Source organism: Gorilla gorilla, chromosome 11 (genome assembly GCF_029281585.2).
Source record: "Gorilla gorilla gorilla isolate KB3781 chromosome 11, NHGRI_mGorGor1-v2.1_pri, whole genome shotgun sequence".
NCBI classification, from domain to species: Eukaryota; Metazoa; Chordata; class Mammalia; order Primates; family Hominidae; genus Gorilla; species Gorilla gorilla.
This window is the reverse complement of record NC_073235.2, coordinates 23,721,076-23,736,460: the sequence shown is the minus strand read 5'-3', so window position 1 is coordinate 23,736,460 and position 15,385 is coordinate 23,721,076. Positions and strand designations below refer to the sequence as shown.

At 44.1% G+C, this 15,385-nt stretch overlaps 1 long non-coding RNA gene across 1 annotated transcript in view; it reads right to left on the bottom strand.

Annotated features, from left to right (window-relative positions):
• The window catches only part of LOC134756633 (uncharacterized), a 467,322-nt gene that overhangs the window by 151,420 nt on the left and 300,517 nt on the right, over nt 1–15,385 (bottom strand). The window contains exon 3 of the long non-coding RNA XR_010129532.1: nt 3,372–3,472. This is a non-coding gene — a long non-coding RNA (uncharacterized lncRNA). The remainder of the gene's footprint in view (nt 1–3,371; nt 3,473–15,385) is intronic.

Sequence of the window (15,385 nt, the reverse complement as noted above, 5' to 3'; positions counted from 1 at the left end):
TGGGCATCATGAATCCTGTGTGTGAATGGGGCATCCCCAGATGTGTGCATACTCCATTGTCCCATTAGATTTCACTTGTAAAACACAAGTTCAAAAAAAATTATCAAAAACTTCAAGATGGCAACACCAGATCATTAAAGCAAGAACAAGCGCCTTCTGAGTGCAGTGCCTTGTGCAGTTGTCCAGGCTGCATGCCCAAAAAGGTGGCCCTGTAAGTCCTGTGAAGTCTATGGCAGACAAGTGTGAGAGACCTAGGGATGAGAGGCTCTTGACCTACATCAGCAAAGGTGAAGGAGAGAAAAACTGCATTAGGGGTGAGCTGCACTTTCGAAGACAGTAGGGCAGGGATGAATGAAGCCAACTGCCCAGGAAGGCTTCCTGGAAGGCCAGAGGGTCCACGAAAGGGGCAGAGGGTTGGAGTAAGTGACGAGTGCCAACTGGGGAGGAGATCAAACCCATAGCACAAGAACTCCAGCTTGAAGTGCCCAGCAGGGAACCTTACAGAAAGTCACCGGGGAGCCCCAGGGGAAGATACGGTGGCCGCTGTACAGCAGCCATCCAGATGGCCCCAATGCCACATCAAATCTGCACCAGCCAAGGGAGGCCTTCTCTGCCCCATCTCTGCTCTCTTCTGCCTCCACCTCCAACTCTGCAGGCATCAGGAGCCACAGCTGGAGGACAGTGGAGGAGAAGTCAAGAATAAGGCTGGGGAAGCAGAAAGAAGCCATCGTGTGTCCAACCAACTTCAGTCTTTCTGTTCTAAAGGAGGTCCCAGCAGAGGGACAGCAGAAGATTTAACTTTGAAACAAGTTCATGGTTTTATTGCCTAGATGGGACATTTCAATTACAGAAAAGGAACTGTTCCCATAATAAAAAAGACACTAGAGGATGTTCCACTACCTCAAAGTGACAGGAGCACACATGCTCATGTTTGGCTTGAATAAACAGAGTTAATGTGTTTTCAGCTCAAAGAAATGTTTTCCTCTGCATACACACACACACACACACACTACACACATCACACACACACACACACTACACACATCACACACACACACAACTCTGCCATGTGCATCCTCTAAGTTCACCTAACCATCTATCCACAGATACACTTGTGTCACCTTTTCTACCATTTGAGATAAAAAGCTAACTCATAGAAGAATAAAATCAAATCTCAAAGTCTAATGAGGAAAAGGGGCTGCGTAAAGGAAAAACATCATGTTCTCATCTTCACTGTATATTATGAATATAAAAATTTAACATAAGGAACTCCCGGGAGCATAGCTTTCTTCCACACTTCTATGAGTTGTTTTGTTTGTTTGACTGGTTGGTTGGCTTGTCTGTTTTTGTTTGCTTGCTTGCCATTTGATTGGGTTTTTTTAGTGATAGGGTGATCATTGTGTCCAGATGTGGACTTGAACCCCTAGCAACGTTCCCAGCACAGAATCTAGGGGATGTTTTCTTAGGCAGTCTAAGACCACCAAGTACAGTTCTTTTACTTGAAAACATTAAAATGCCTTTAGATTCTCCAGTTCAAAAAAAGTATGTGCATTAAAAAAACAAATTACTAATATAATATATCCTCACCAAGGTGCCCAACTGAAGACTTCTGACCACTTCAACCTGGTGGATTCTGGTGCTTAATCCTGAATCCAAAGAAATAAAATGAGCTGTGAAGAAAGAACTAACATAAAGTGTATGTATTTCCTATTTATTTTAAAGTGAGAGGAATTTTATTCCTCTACCATTTTATATCATGGGAAAAATTATTCTTTTCTGGATTTTAAAACTTCTTATCTACTTGCAACACGAAAACAGGTTTTTAGGGTTTTTTCAGGATTTATAGTTCTACAACATAAATAACTCAGCATAAATAAAGGTATTAAATCATCATATATTCAGAGCTTTTGGGGAAAATTAATTGTATTTCCAACAATAATAACATTCAAAACCTTTATATTTCTACTTTAGGCTCCAACACAAGTCTTCCTTCAGGCCTCTTGAATGATCATCTTCCTAACAAAGCAACAACAATGGCAATTGCAATGAATAACTGTATCAAGTATCATTTTTGAGGTCTTTCTACGTGCCAGGCTCTATGTGAAAGGCTTCATTTGTATTGACCACTCAGTTCTCACCAAAACCCCATGAATTTTACAGATGTAGAATCCAAGGCCAGATTGGTCCCCCAGTCTGTTGCAGTTCACTGAGCTAGGATGCAGCAGGATCAGGAGGCAGCCCCAGGCAGGCTGGTGCTACAGTGGTGTTTGGAACACCTCCTCTGGGTGACTGAAGACCACGCCTCTACTTGGAGGGATTCATAATATCATCGGCACCAGAAGTCCACAGATTTCACAGACAGGTGCGAGTTAATGATATGGGTTCTAGACCCAATATTTTACTAAATCACACAGTGGATCTTAAGAGAGGCATTTAAAGAGTTTCCCCATCTGGGTAGTGGAGATAATGGAAGGAGCCCTACCAACTGCAGAATGTTGATATGGAGTCAAAAGAGCAAAAAAGTGTGATCCTTAAATCAAATATCTAGTTCTTAATAACTCATTATCTTTAATGCTTCAAAACCTTTGTAAAAACATTTCAACTGTTGAGATAAGTGCTAATTTAATGAAAGGTGTATTAGTCCATTCTTATGTTGCTATAAGGACAGAGACTGGGTAATTTATAAAGGAAATAAATTAAATTGGCTCACAGTTCTGCAGGGCTGGGGAGGGCTCAGGAAACTTACAATCATGATGGAAGGAGAAGCAAACACATCCTTCTTCCCAAGCGGCAAGAGAGAGAAGAATGAGAGCCAAGCGTAGGGGGAAGCCCCTTGTAAAACCATCAGCTCTCGTGATAACTTACTATCACAAGAATAGCCTGGGGGAAACCACCGCCATAATTCAATTACCTCCCACTAGGTCCCTCTCACCACACTTGGGGATTATGGGAACTACAATTCAAGATGAGATTTGGGTGAGGACACAGCCAAACCACATAGGAAGGAGGGAAGAGAAGAAGAAAAGGAGAGAGAAAGGGAGAAAGGGAGGAAAAATGGAGAAACTAAGATTAAAACAAAACCCCCAGTGAAGAAATGGCAGAACTGAGATTAGAATCCAATCTTTCACTCAAAAACCTAATATGAGAATAAACTGTGATATTTGCCTTTTAATTTAGTTTGTGGTAGTTTTTGAAATGCGGTTGACTTCTTTTGACATTTCAGAGGAAATCTCACCCTTGGAAATGCCTTACACACGTCATGGCCATGCTGGAGGAAAAATGGGGATTATAATCACCATCTCATGAAAGATACACTTAATATAACAGAAAGATCATGCTTAGTTAAATTAAGTTGGTCCATGAAGACTTACCTGATAAAGATGCATACAAACTGAAAAGAACTGGTGTTCTCCAGTGTTGAGCAAAGCCTCATGTCTTCCTGATTTCCCACCGTGTCTCACGTTTGAGGTTTCTGCAGGGAGAATAATGCTATCACCTCAGAGCCAAAGGCTGCTGGAAGGCCACATGTCACTCTCATAAGCCCACTCATTATTTTCATTATTATTGGTGGTGTTCTTGCCTCATTATTTTCATTATTTATTAGTGGCCTTGTTCTTACAGTGAGTAAATTATTCTCTGGAAGTAATCTGTTCCCCCAGGTGAGTGAATAAAGACTTCCTCTTTTCAGAGTAAATGCTTTTTTTTTTTTTTTTGGCCAAAATGCATACCACTCCCTTACAGTGGCCATTTCATACTGTGATTGAACCTAATTGTATCATCCGCTGAAGGCGGAGGGTCACCAAAATGGCGGCCCCCACGTTTCCTATCCCCCTGTGAAAGCCCCCAACACAGAAAGGAAAGGATAGCCGTGAACTAGGGGAAATGCCTAGCAGATCAACAAAACCCCGCCTAGGAGAAAACAATCATTCATTCCCTGAAGAATTGCCCACCCCCACCACCTCACAGGTCTGAAATTGCAGAATGCCAGTGTCTCCAGGGGCCAGGCAGATGACAGAAGCTCAGGCAACTCACACATGTGAAGCAGGGGAATGCTGCAAGTCGTGGGGACATTAGTGTTCCTCTCTCACTGCAGTGTTAGTGTTGCCAGCCTCTCAAATGTTTTCAAGAGATGCAGGAAGTCGAGACTTTTGGGTGAAATAGTACACTCTTCAAATTTGGTAACTATTTTTTTTTTTTTGTGAGACGGAGTCTCGCTCTGTCACCCAGGCTGGAGTGCAGTGGCGCGATCTCAGCTCACTGTAAGCTCCGCCTCCCGGGTTCACGCCTTTCTCCTGCCTCAGCCTCCCAAGTAGCTGGGACTACAGGCACCCGCCACCACACCCGGCTAATTTTTTGTATTTTTAGTAGACACAGGGTTTCACCGTGTTAGCCAGGATGGTCTTGATCTCCTGACCTTGTGATCCGTCCCCATCAGCCTCCCAAAGTGCTGGGATTACAGGCGTGAGCCACCACGCCCAGCCTTCAAATTTGGTAACGATTTTGTTCTAATTTAATACATTGTGTGGGCCAAACAAAAGCCAGTTTTTGGCCAATCATGTGATAGCACTTCAAGCGGGCTTCTGCATAACTGAAGGAACAGCCTGTCCAGTAGGTGACCAGTGATCAGAGGCATGGATAGGAGTCCAGTGCAGGATGGCATTTGAATGCTCTTCATATTTGAAACTCTGAATTTAATAAAATTACCCTGGCAGGCTTCAATGCATGCAGCCACTGGAAAAACCTGTCTGCCAGTGGGGTGGGAGGGGTTGAATGCTAACTCCTCTGAGCCTCAGTTTCTCCAGCTACAGAATAGTAGGGAAAACAATAGTACTTATAAGTTTACTGTAGGGATTAAAATGCAGTAATACAAAAAATGAATCAGACTAGAAACCTCATGGTAGGTGTTCCATAATCTTAGTTCCCAGCTCCAGGCAAACAGCTATGTGACCTCGGGCATGTCCCTTTATTTTTCTGGACTACAAATGCACAAGCGCTCGGTTTGGGCCACGTTATCTCTGTAGCTTCTTGTGTGTTGCTGTTCTGGGATCCCCTGAGGACCGCCTTCCGCTCCCTAACGGTGCGGCCCTGTTGACATTCTGTTCTCTCGATAATTGCTAGGATGGCTTTACCAACACGGTTACCTCAGAATTGAAATCCAGCAAAGGAGTCATTAGCAGTTTAACTGCATTTAAAATACATATATATATAAGATCTCCAGATCTCCCACAATGCTATCTAAAGGACAAACGATTGTCATTTAAGTTTTAACATAATTATAACATTTAAGGTTAAAATGTTCACTGCTCGATAATCCTTCCTGAGTAATTGCAGTGTTTCTAGCTGAACTGGAGGCTGATAATTGACTTGCCTGGAGGTTGCTAGGGAAGCACTAACTTCACAGGATGAGTGAAGGGAATTAAATCATAGGACCTGGAAGAGACTGTCATGTCTTTCAAAGAATAACCCAGTTAACTACAGCAGGGCAGGGCAGAGCAGGGAGCGCTGGAGCAAATCCAGCTCCCCACCAGAGCGAGACGTGCTATGCAGGCACCAAAGCAGCTGCCGCTGTGCCCGGGGAAAGATGCCATTCATCACACCTCTCTGACCCCCTCCATATGTGATGCTATTGCTACACTCCATCATCATCATCACATCTCCCCAGGTACCAGTCAGTTTTTGCGGCAAAACAACACAAAATCTCTGCCGCGTGACAGTATTATTTCTCACTCTGGTCTGTGGGTCTGCTGGGTTGGCCACCCCTGGGGTTCACTCCAGGTCTGCTCCACGTGTCCGTCATCCTCAGGCTTCCTGGGCACAGTCCTCTCGTGGTGATGGCAGACAGCCTGAGGACAAGCAGATACACACAAGGCCTCCTCGGACCTCAGCGCAGACTGGCGCACTGAAACTTCCACCCAATTCTACAGGCTGGAACAGCCACATGGGTAAGCCCAGCCTCAGAGGGAATGGAGGGGGATAGACTCCTCCCATGGTGGGACAGGGGAGTGAATATTTGCTGAACAGTCATCTAATCTATTGCACCCCTAATTACCTTGAGCCTCTGAGGACAGGAATTATTCTTATTCCTTCCCCAGCACACTGCCCAGCATAGCTCTAGAAAAGGTGACTCTGACTCTTTGCTGAAATCCAATCCAATGATACCCAGTGCTGGGGCACTCAGACCACAGGCTATGATAATATGGAAGTCCAGGTAGGCAAGCTGGCATCAGGGAAGTCTGTTAGAAATGAATAGAGCTCCAGCTATTCTGAGAAGTGGGCTATAAAAGGAAGTAGTGTCAGGTCTAAAAGTTCTGAAGCCACAGGCCAGTGATTAAACTGTGCACAGAAGAACAATGACAATATCCAGGGCTGAGGTGGCCACAGGGCTCAAGAACAAGCAGATGCTTAGTCCTGAGAGCCGTGACAGCAGGCAGGAGCAGAACCACAGTGGGGCCAGGATTCCTGAGCAGGACGGGGCTCTCTCTTAAGCTCGGATGGTCCTAGTGCTCTGGGGCTTGGCAGCATGGTGAGCTGCAAAGACGTGGGCTTTAGTATTGCAGACACCTAGAGCCTTTCATCTATCTAATCAGGTAAGCTTTCTAACCTTCAAAACTTGACTTCTTCATCTGCGAAATGGGACTAACACCCTTTACTTCAAACTGTTTTACTGAGGTTTAAATCGGATGACGTGTTTAAGGTGCTTGGTTCGTGATACATGTTCCAAAACATGTTAGCTCTGCCTGGGCCTGCCTCCTGCACTGATGCATAGATTGCATGTGGGTCCAGCGGCAGAGGCATGGAGAGAAGAGTTAAGTGGGCCTCTAACCAACTGTATCTATAAGACACAAGTCCTTTAGGCTGAACATTTGCGTTGCTGCAAAACAAGTTCATAAGGTCTTGTCCTTCTCTTCCCAAGAGGCGCTAATTGCAAACTGATCATTTCTCTTTCTCTTCCCAATATACAGTGATTTAAGATATTATCAGAAACAGGTCCAGTCCTGTCTTAGTCCAATCAGGCTGCTATAGCAAATTACCATGTAGACTGGGTGCCTAAAACAACAAATATTTTTCTCTCACAGTTCTGGAGGCTGGAAGTCTGAGATTGTGGTGCCAGCATGATTCTCGGTAAAGTCCTTCTCCTGAGTTGCAGACGGCTGACTCTTGCTGTGGCCTCCCATGGTGGAGAGTCAGCTAGCTAGCTCTCTGGCCTCTTATAAGGACACTAATTCCATCCATGAGGGCTTCACCCGCAAGACTGAATTGTCTTCCAAAGGCCCTATCTCCTAATACCATCACCTTGGAACTAGGATTTCAACATAGGAATTTGAGAGGGAAAAACATTACACCGTAGTGGGTCCCTTCACCTCCAAATAATAATACTTTGTATATGATGAAGGGTTTTTCTCCTCTGGTCTCTCATGGAACTGTCAAAGCCATCCAAGGAAAGACAGGTGTTATAGACTGAATATGTGTGTCCCCCTATAATTCATATGTTGAAACCCTAACCCCCACAGTGAAGCTATTTGGAGATGGAGCCTTTGGGATATAATCAGATTGAGAAGAGATCATGAAGGTTGGGCTCCCATCATGGGATCAGTTTCTTTATAAGAAGAGGAAGGAAAAACTAGAGCTCGCTTGCTCTCTCTACCATGTGAGGGCACGATGGGAAGGAACCATCTGCATGCCAGGAAGAGGGCCTTCACCAGGGCTGAACTGGCCAGCATCTTGATCATAGACTTCCAGCCTTCAGAATCACGAGGAACAAATGTCTGTTTAAGCCACCCAGCTTATGATCTTCTCTTATGGCAGCCCAAATTGATGAAGACAACATGTAATATTGTCTGCCTTTCCAAGATGAGAAAAATGAGGCTGAGATTGGTTAATAAGTGACTTTCTTGAAATCATACAGGAGAGTCCTTCCATTAGTAATTGACTTCCTGTAAGCCAGAAGCTATTTAACACACAAATCCTTCTGAAAGAGGAATTGCACTCCAAGGCTTTCTGTCACCTTCTTGAGGTTATGCTCACCTGGTCAGGGGATTTTGACAAGTCATGACAACCAATTGTTTCCTCAAAAATACTCAGAACTCATCCACTTGGCAGCTTGACAGTATTTTAAAAGAAATGCCCATTGTTCAGTATCTTGAGGAATGACATTAATGGACCCAAATTTAAGTGGAAGATCATGCAAAATGTAGAACTGGCTATCTCCTAGGAAACTGGAAACAGGGAAGGAAAGAAGATAAAAACCACCGCCGATGTGATGTTTCAGGAAGGAAAGGGTGAGGGCAGTAATATCCTTTCTGGGTTTTCGTTTGCTTGTTTTTATAGCACATATGTTCCTATCATTCTGCTAAAATTCTTCATATATCTTATAGTTTTATCTTGGAAGGAAAGGGTCAACAGCTTATTGTCGCCTTTCCTCTAGCCTCAGGGGAGCCCAAGATTTGATCTTCAGGTAAATCCTTCTTGCAACACTAACTTAAGGAATTCATAGAGGCATAATGGATCCAATATAACTGCTATACACAGATTCAGCTCCAGGGCCTTATTACTGAGGTTGCTTAGTTCATAACCTACAATTGATGAGTAAGTGGTAGCTGATAAGATATGGCTGAACTGAGAATAGACTCTGGTCAGCAACCCCTGAGAAAGGAGTAGCAAGGCGTAAAAGCCACAAGTCCCCAGAACTGATCGCTGTCTGTGCCCACTAAGCTTTGTTTGTGACCATAAATATTACAAGTAGACAGTGATTTCAAGACATGCTTGGGGACTGCCAAGACCTCCATTATGTTGTTGATGTGTGTGCTGTGCTAGTGCCTTTCATGTTCTTTCTTAAAGTTAAATTAGTGCTGGGTGAAGCCCATAGTGTCTCATGAGTTCAGCAGTCAGTGTGAACCCCAAACCATTGCCGTCAGTCAAGCAGACTGGGCAGTGGGATCCTAGACCAGTTCTCAAAAAGGGAACTCCACTGGTATTGCACCATTAGCTGTAGGTACTCTTGATTGCCACTACCCTCCTCCTTCTCTCTCTAATAGAATTCGTAGGGGTTGGGCACTCCAGGGGAAAGATGGATCCAGCCTCAGCTGAATCACATGCCAACCAGGGCTGTCACATTCCTCTTGCTGGTGAAGGTTGGTGGGTAGGCATTTAATCAGCTGGCTAGATAGACAAGAAGGGAGGGCCTCAAAGATTCCCAAGAAAGTGATCCCTTCTTTTTAAGAAGGAAGACTTGGAAGAGGTGGCATCTTTTTGCATCTGGACATTGCGAGGTCTAACTGTGATCGCTGGAAAGCAGTTGCCACTTATGAGCAAGAGGGAACCATCCAGAGGGCTAAGGTGGCACACTGAGGAGAGTAGCTATTAGCAAGGGAAACTCCTTTTGATGTGATCGCTGTGCTTCTCCTTGTGACAGACCTACAGCTGTGCTACTACTAAGCTTCTTCTTATATGCAATAATACACTTTCTTATCATTCCAGCAAACTTGGATTACTGTCTTCTCTTACAGCCAAGAGTGCCCTAACTCACAAGGTCAGTAAGTGGTGGAGAACTTGAGCAAACCATTATCTCCCCAGCTCCACCACTTAATGACCCTGTGTGGTCAGTGTATTAGTCCATTTTCATGCTTCTGATAAAGACATACTTGAGACTGGGTAATTTATAAAGAAAAAGAGGTTTAATGGACTCACAGTTCCAGGTGGCTGGTGAGGCCTCACAATCATGGCAGAAGGCGAAAGGCACATCTTACATGGTGGTAAACAAGAGAGAATTACAGCCAAGAGAAAGGAGAAACCCCCTATAAAATCATCAGGTCTCATGAGACTTATTCACTACCACGAGAACAGTATGGGGGAAACTGCCCACATGATTCAATTATCCCCCACCAGCTCCCTCCCACAACAGATGGGAATTATCGGACCTACAATTCAAGATGAGATTTGGGTGGAGACACAGCCAAACCGTATCAGTCGGTGTGCCAGACAGGGACACTGACCACACAGGGTCAGTAATGTTAGTTATCATAATGGGATAATCTGGTCTGGAGATGGAATGGCATCAGGAAACCAGGGGCAGAAAGTTCCCAGTATGGAAGCAGAGACCAGAGGGGACCCGCCATCAAAGCAGACGGGAGTGCTCAATTCCACTAAGTCAGGCATCTCTGTTGCCATTGATTTTGCACTGACCCAGCAAGCCTACGGTAATCTGACAGCACCAGGTTTGAAAACTCCCAGGTAAATATACGCAGTTTATTTGGGGAGAATTACTGGCATAATATGAGAGCCTATTTGCGTATGGGTATTGAACAGGGGAATTCAAAATGTATGGGCTATGAAAATCCTAGCCACTGGGGACTCTGGATCAACTCAAGTCACACCCAGGAGATAACTGCTAACTCTTCTACACTAAGGGCCAGCTCTGCAGAGGGAAAAGTATTTTTTCATATCCTAGAAGAGAGGTCCTGATCATATAATTGACTTACATATTACATATAACAATGCAGCATTTGATCTAATTGAAAAGTAGCTACTGGAAGTGAAGGTGGTTTTCCATAAGAAGAACAGCTGGTATTATCAGGAATAACAGTGAGGTCACGGGGCATTGAGTTGAGTCAGTTTGTTCTGACACTTACATATTTGATTTTCATGCCTCTTTTATTCTAAGATGCATAATCCATGTCACCCAACATGGAGCTGGACTACCGACTACTCTTCTTTTGAAAGCTATGCTAATTTGAGACATTCTTACCGGGCGCACGGTGTGGGTATGGGTTACAGAGAATGTGGAAGATCTATTTCTCAGGAAACCTCTGAAAAGGAGGACAGTCACCCATCTGTCTGAGATTTTGCAGGGCAACAGGCCTGTGGGCAGGCTCGAGGATGGATGAGCCAATCTGCCAAAGGGAAAAGCAGGCAGAGTTGGAGAGAGGAGTTTAAAAAGCTGTTTTGCAAATGCTTCTCTCAGGCAGGAAACTGCTCTATAACCACCACAAGTTTCTGAAGGTTTTTTTTTTAATTTAGTCTTTCTTCTATACCTTGGTTTTATATGCACACAAATAGACATAGAGACAAGGTCAAGGAACTTCCTCAGACAGTCTTCTACCTGTCTCTATTATGCTTTAGTCAGCCAAGATATCTTTCCAGGGCACCAATCAAATTAAATAACCTGAGTATCCATGAATTACATCTATAACTTGCACCACTTAGAACTGTCCGCAGGTCTCCTTATAATGGCTATAGAAGAGACTCTTCTCTTTAGGATGGATAAGCTGGCATCTCCACTTGACCAAGTGGTGCTATCTTCAAGGCATTTACCTTTTTTGAAAGGCCTCTTGCCTCTTTGGGACCTGGTGGAGAGTTGAGCATTCCATAACCTTAAAGAGGCAAATGAAAGTAAACCTGTGTGCAAAGGTTGCGAATCTCAAGCGATGCCCTCTCCACAGCTTAAACCACAGGATCTTGACTTGACTTGGCCCTAAAACTTTTTCTTGTAGTCCACACATTCAGAATGAAGAAAAAAGGATTTAGAGCTCATTGCATACCTACAATGAACCAGGCACATTTGGTATAAGTTTTGCAGGTAAATTTCAGGAAAGAGCTCACTTTCAAGAAAAGTTAAATACCTTGCACAAGATAAACAACATACTGAATTCTTAGGTACTACCTAGAGCACTGTGCATGGATTATCTCATTTAACTCTTATACAAATCTAGGCAATACCTATCTACTCATCCTCACTTCACAAGTAAGGATTTTAAGGCTTAGAGATATATAGCTTGCCCAGATAGGTGGCAGGGTTGGATGCAAGCATAGAAGTCTGATGGCAGGGCTACTGACTCCCATTGGGTCCCTACACAGCCAGTAAAGGGAAAAGACCCAATTCTCAGCCAAGTATGTATGACTCCTGCAGGGAGATTCCCTTCACTGCATCATATTGCATCTCAGAAAGAAGATAATGCAATTGTCTGGGAAAGTGAGATATATTGAAGGTTTGCCATGCAAATTTCAGGCATTGGATCTTAAGGGATGGAATGGACATTACACAGCACATGAAGACTCTCTCATCATCACTTTCCATTCTAGTACTTCTCTTCCCCTGCCCCTGGCAGCCCCATTTCCCCTCAGAAAGAGACCACTAGGGTTAGAAGGGACCAGAGGCTGGATGTGGTGGCTCACGCCTGTAATCCCAGCACTTTGGGAGGCCGAGGGGAACAGATCACAAGGTCAAGAGATCGAGACCATCCTGGCCAACATAGTGAAACCCCATCTCTACTAAAATACAAAAAAAAAAAATTAGCCGGATGTGGTGATGGGTGCCTGTAGCCCCAGTTACTCAGGAGGCTGAGGCAAGAGAATCACTTGAACCCGGGAGGCAGAGGTTGCAGTGAGCTGAGATCATGCCACTGCACTCCAGCCTGGGTGGCAGAGTGAGGCTCTGTCTCAAAAAGGAAGACGAAGAAGAAGGAGAAGGAGAAGAAGAAGAAGGGGAGGAAGAGGAAGAGGAAGAAAGAGGAGCGTGACTCCTCTAGACTCGCACCATAGGCCAGGAGTCAAATCACTGTTGCAAGCCCTAGTCTTAGTCTAGAGGAGGACATGGCTCTTTCTCTCTGGCTGGGGATCAAAATGACCTCTACTGCTTGTTTAAATACAGAACCACCCCCATCAGACCTCATTCATGATCCCCCAATCAAAATCGCCAAGGTAAGCCACAGGCATCTGTACTTTTAAAAAATTTTCCTCAGGGCTTTGAGTGATATTTTTCTGTATACTTCTGCATTATTTGAATCTCTCAAATGAAAATGAAACTATTTTTTTCTAAAATAAAGTAAATGAATCACAGTGTGGTGTGTATGTGCATATGTGGCTGTCTCCCAAGCCTACCAAGTCTTCTGATGTGTGACCAGATTTCAGGCCTGCTGCTGCTGCTGTTCCATTTATTCCAGGCTGTTGCTGCCCAAAGCTTTGACCTACTGCTTCTATTAAGCCTTTTAATGAAAATCTAAGAAGTAGTATCTACCTTGACAACGGAGACCAAAGAAAGAGAAAAGATCTACAATAAAAGTGAATTAAGGTGCAGTTTAAAATACAGGAAAGGGCACAGACTTTGAAGTCAAAAAGCCCTGGGTTTGGATCTTCACCTGCCATTGTTGCTGGCTCAGCATTTTTGGACAAATTGCTTAACTGCCCTGAGCCTTGCTTTTCTAGCTAAACTCTGGAGATAATAATTCCTGTCTTGCAGGATGATGGCAAGAATTCAACACAATAATGCATATAGCATGCCTAATGCATACTCAATGCTAACAAAATGGTAGCTATTATATCTTAGTCTCATAGAAATTATTATCATTATTAGTATCAAAATTTTCAAAAGTAATTTTTATTAGCATTAATAACCCTTCATTTCCACAGAATGAGTGGGAAAGAAAGAAAAGACATTTCAGAAGACTTTAAATGACTAGGAAGGAACAACTTACAAAGTATTCAAGTACAGCAAGCACTGCAGGCCACTGCAGAGACTTCTCCACACTTCTGGAGAGCTATTTGATCCACCTTTTTTTATGACGTGAGTTCACAAGGCAAGATCCCGCATTCCTTCTACAGCTGGTCTAAGGCCAAGCACAAGGGTGGCACTCAATAACACAATCTTATCTCCTCTCTCTTTTGAGAACTGCCTCAAGAGAAGAAAATCAACCACTCTCCAGGTAATTTTTGTGGAAGAAAGGCAGCATCAAAAATTGGAAGGTACTTGTTTAACTTTCCAAAGAAAGAGGCATCATGATCTTTTCACGTTCTGTGGCATGTGTAGCATCAGATCATATCAATGGAGAGTGCAATGGCATCAGAAAGAGGAAAGGGGAATCCAGCAGAAGGGTCCATCTTCTGCAAGTGAATTATCAGTGGGGACTGGCCTGCTAAAGTCATCTTGTCACACCGTGACAAAAGGAGGCCATCCAAGGAGCTCCTGCTAGAGACAGATTCAGAGGAAATCAGTCTGATGGATGACAGTGGGCTGTGGAAGCACCTGCGGAAAGTCAGTGCTAAATAGCAGGAGGAGGAAATAATAAAGAGGGCATCACAAGACAAGTTGCTGGATGAAAAAATATCCTTTAAAAAAAGCAGAACTTCTATAAAAATGACATCAAGCCAGTGGTGACAAAATGGAAAGCCACAGTCAATTTAGTCTGCCGTGGACCAGTCCTAACAGCTAAAAGGCCCCAGACCTTTGCCTGCAGCTCAACCTCCAAGACAGGCTGGAACCCTTGGCACCCTGCTGCACTGCCAAATTTTGCTGAAGGGCACTGAGACTCAGCAAAGTTCAGCACCTTGCTCAGAATCCCCCAGTAGGTAGGTGAGAACCCAGTTCTCCCTCCTGTCCTCTTTTCTATTTGTTCAAACCAGCTCACACCCCAAAAGGAGGTCCATCTGAACACAAAACCTTTCAACTTTCAATGCAGGTCACCAGGAACAGGTGATCTTTTTTGCTTAAGGGTCTAAGGAAATAATGCTTGGCTGGTAGATAACAAACAGCCCCCAGGGAAACAGGTTGACCATCAAGGATGAGCGCTGGGAGTGATGAGAAGGATCTCACCTATAAAGACAGGCAGTCGGGTGGGGCACTCTGCCATGGCATTTTCAATGACCTCTCATGCCATCTCTTATTGATCTGGTGCCCGGGTCCAAGGTGGCCTTAATTGGGGAAAGGCGGTGAGAGTTGAAAGGGCATTTCACAAAAACACAGGACACAACTGGAGAGAAAAGAGAAACCAAAGGCCCAGCACTTCCATATCTTTCAAAGAAAAGTATTTTTCTCCTGAACCCTTTAATTGTCTTTCCAGGTGGGTGGAACCTCAACACCTTGAATCATGTGTGGATGTGCAGGTCTTTCATCCATGACCTTGGGGAATCATTCTTTCCACTCACTTCCCCATTTGTTTCTCAGAAGAAAGGGGAAAGGGGGAAACTTCTTGCTCTCTTTCAATTTTTAATTGTTTTACTGACAGGATAATTTTTGAAATATCCTCTGCTGTTTTGAATATCCTGGCTTTTTGGTGTGGTTTTTTTTTTTTCAATTTTTGTGTGTTTTTTTTTTTTTTGTATTTCAGTCCCAGGAAAAGAAAAGGTGAGTGCCACCTCAGGAAGAAGGTTATGACACAGGGAAAGCCCTGTAAGGCAGGAAGGAGAAGAGGAACACAGTCCTCTTGGCTCCAGGAGGGAACCTGAGAGAAGCCACAGAGAGGGAAAGAGAGGAACTCTCCCCTCTCTCTCTCCTACTCTCTTCCTTTCTCTCCTTCACTTATGAGACCAAATCTGAAGCAGAATCACAGACAAATTTTGGGAGAATACTATAAAAATGAAGCTTGGTATGCGCTTTCCCAGATACAGATGGAAA